This window comes from Schistocerca nitens, unplaced genomic scaffold, assembly GCF_023898315.1.
Source record: "Schistocerca nitens isolate TAMUIC-IGC-003100 unplaced genomic scaffold, iqSchNite1.1 HiC_scaffold_378, whole genome shotgun sequence".
In the NCBI taxonomy this organism is placed as follows: domain Eukaryota; kingdom Metazoa; phylum Arthropoda; class Insecta; order Orthoptera; family Acrididae; genus Schistocerca; species Schistocerca nitens.
The window spans coordinates 516,846-520,925 of NW_026045912.1; positions in this window are offsets into that span (position 1 = coordinate 516,846).

The window sequence follows — 4,080 nt, forward strand, 5'->3', positions numbered from 1 at the left end:
TATCACATTGTTCAAACAGCTTCATCAATTCATATGTTAATGCATGACACAGGGAAGTAGGATGGTCTTTCTCTCAGCTCTGTTGTCAGATAGTCAACTTTGGTCACTTGCCCAATCACTCCAACAAACTGACATAACACTGCAGCACTGCGTAGCTAAATTTCTCTTTCAAAAAAGTAAAATCGGAAATTGAGGTGCATATTGCAAGACCACACTAATATCATATTCATCCTTGCTGTCCTTCAGAATAAATCATTCGTCATCTAAGAGATACAATCACAAGTCAACACAGCACTACTGAATATGTCCATCACCTGCCACACTTCAACTAAGAATGTATCGGACAGCACAGAGCCAAAGACTGCACCACAACAAGACCAAAGATTCCTTAAACGTAACATAAATTATGTAAGAGAGAGAGAGAAAGTTAAGATATTTCGTTAAACATTTTCTTACAAGGCCTGAGCTCGGTGTGGTCTCCCACCCTCTTCAAAGGCCTCAAACACTTTCTGTAGTGTTAGCAGTTAGCCAACACTACGCACACTACTTGGTTGAGGAGGCCGAAATGCACGCGTTAAACTCACGCAGGCTAGAGATAGGTCTGAAACAGGATACGTAATGAATGCTATAAAGAAAAGTACGTAGCTTCTGGAATACTTAACTTTAATACATCATTTGTATACATCGTTCTTGATGAGACATGCTTCATACGATAACTTTCAATTGCTATGGCTCCTTGCTAGGTCGTAGCCATTGACTTAGCTGAAGGCTATTCTAACTATCTGCTCTGCAAATGAGCGAGGCTTCGTCAGTGTGCATCGCTGGCTAAGTCGTCCGTACAACTGGGGCGACTGCTAGTCCGTCTCTCGAGACCTGCCGTGTGGTGGCGCTCGGTCTGCGATCACTGACAGTGGCGACACGTGGGTCCGACGTGTACTAATGGACCGCGGCCGATTTAAAGCTACCACCTAGCAAGTGTAGTGTCTGGCGGTGACACCACACTTTCGTCTTCCTCAGTCTACTCTCAGGTTTTGTGAAATACACAGGCCGCTAAAGACGTTTGTGGACATTAGCAGGAAGTGTTGTTCCGGGACGCTGCCAAAAACATCACGCACCCCAATTACACACGCAATTCGTTAAAAACAGACTTAGTTGTCACGGCATAATTTGGATATGCGTGTGCATAGTAAGCGCAATACCTAATACTAAATTGAGACTGGAGGTACAAATGTTCGGTAGATGTCCTCTTAGTAGCGTAATCTGTGAACATCTTGCTTCTGATAGCTGCGTCTGCTACGATCTGTTGCTCCTACTTCAAATACAGAACTGTGCCAGACTAAAATCCAACCAGACAAACTTCAACGGAACACACTAAACACGACGGCGACACCCCTAAATAAACCAATGTAAATTGTGGATGATTGACACATGGTTTCAGAGTAGTAGTTGTACATATGACGTCTTTTAAAAATGCGAGGGCCTTGTGGCTCGTCCTATGAATACCATGACCATGCTTGGCCGTGTTGTTTGTTACGGGCGTCTCCACTGTTATTTAGTTTACCTCGAGCTGTACTAAGGAACAACGGACCTGTTTGCTGTCGTTGTCGTCTTCATCTCTCAGTGGCACCCATTATGATTCTTTAGTGAAGCACTACACCAGGAATTATACTCGTCTGGTGCTGCTTCAGTAGTCACCTTGTTCTATGTTAAAATCAAATGCACGACGGTAGCAAACTACGTGTGCTGTTACAGTCACTAGCCCTAAGGGCCTATTGACATAGTGCCTTAATTAGGTTGACGCCATATATTACTAGTTGCGAGTTAACTACTATGAATAATCTTGGCTGTGGCTTAGAATGGCCGCTGTTTCCTTATTATGTGTACTACTGTTAATAACTATCTGGGCATGTAGAGAAACGTTAGCCATGTTACTATTTGACGGTCAATGCTCGTTCTTGTCCTATGGTTTTATGCGCAAAATTTAATGTGACCAGTGTGTTATTAACGCATTTCATGTTTACTTTACTGCCAACGCGTAACACAGTGCTCAATCCTAAAACCTGTACAATTTCGAACTTTACTTAAGCATTGGAATACAACATCATATTTATTAATAATTTCTATTAAAAACAGTCTTGATCACGATTTATTTAACAAATTTAACAAACCTTGTTAAATAAATCGTGATCAAGACTTTTTAATAGGAATTATTTATAAGACATTGATCACTGCTGTTCCCATAATGCATTCAAAAGTAATATTTATTAATGATTTTTTTCTTTCCTTGTTGACTCGACGAAGAGCAAAAGTCAAAAAGCGGCGGTTTTCCGAGCTATGAGACCTAGCCGCTTATACATTTCACTGTTACAGAGCAAGGTAGTTCCACTTTCTCTGCATATTGCTCCTTCAGCAGGTGATGGGGCGTGTGGCGTTTTTTCCATCCATGGGCATCAGTACTGGTGGTACGGGTCGTTGCTTCCATCCCTGGGTCACCGGGTGCCTCGACAGGTGCTGCATCCAGCCAACTGTTGATGCACTATAAGAAAAAGAAAAGAAATAAGGAACATGAGGGCTGACACAAATATTTATTTTAAAATTTCAACGTCCTCAGTCGTACATTGCCAGTTCAAGGCTCCACCTTTCCCACGCTATCATCTCGAAGATGAAACTGAACTATTTCAATTTTCTTTGTGGTTTTTTCATACTGTAATGCTACAGGAACAAACAATCATATTTCTGTACCTAAGACCGAAGTTGTAAACGTAGAGTCCTCACTAGTATTGGAGATACAGGTGCAAATAACATACACCTCTCTTGCTGGGGTTTCACTTCCTGCTGTCACGTTAAGTGTGCAAGTAGGCCACTTTCATATAACCACTGTCGCATCGCCCGCATCTCGTGGTCGTGCGGTAGCGTTCTCGCTTCCCATGCCCGGGTTCCCGGGTTCGATTCCCGGCGGGGTCAAGGATTTTCTCTGCCTCGTGATGGCTGGGTGTTGTGTGCTGTCCTTAGGTTAGTTAGGTTTAAGTAGTTCTAAGTTCTAGGGGACTTATGACCACAGCAGTTGAGTCCCATAGCGCTCAGAGCCATTTGAACCACTGTCGCATCACAAGGCAGTATATCTGAAACAATATGAATATGACAACGCAAGAGAAACAATTATTTATTAAAATGATGTACATAAAATTATACTCGGTTTTCCCTTTGCGCCAAGACCTAACCTAATCTAAAACAGTGGTTTTGACAGCAGCTAGAGAGTTAGTAACAAAACTTCAGTTACAGCATATTAGCAATTATTTTCTGTCTTCCAAGTGGTTAACATTTACAATAACACTTTGATTAATGTTCGACATTTTTTGTTTTTGTATCCCGCCTGGAAGCCGGCGCGTGGGTCTGCTCCTGTAAACTGATTGGTAAGCCGAATGTAGGAAGTGAGTAGGAGCAGGTGAGGCTTTTAACATAACAGTACATTTAAGAGAGAATATTAGTCAATGACATATACGTAACGGGGTGAAGATGATCACGTAGGTGCGAAGCTGAACATCTAGCCGATGTTAGATTTGATTGAAGTTACAAAGGCAAAATCTGTACTGGCTCGCCCGCTATGAAATAGAAACAATGTTGCTTGGTCGTCTGCTCATCATCAAATGGGTAGAATCTGGAGCGGCGCTCGTAGAGCTGCACAGCGCCGGCTAGAGGACGCTGTCGTCGGTGTCGTAGTGTCAACCTGCGAACTCGTACCAACGCCGTGGCATCGTAGCTATCGATACCACATTTGTTAACTGCCTAATGACTGGAACTGGTCAGCAACTGCAGGTGGCTTGCTGGCTGGTAACATGAACTGTTACTGTTTGATAACTGTAAGTAACTGGAGGCAACTGTGTATAATTTGTGGCATACTGACACTTGGTCGCTTTAACGTGACTAGACTGGAACGAGAACTGGCCAACACCTACGCTCGATGGTAATGTGCATTAACCACTAACAGACGGTAGGTGGTAGCACTAGCAGTGGAGGGTATTTAAAGTGTGTTCGGGTGTGCAGAAAACAACGCAGCAAATGCAGTGCAAGAACGGAGTG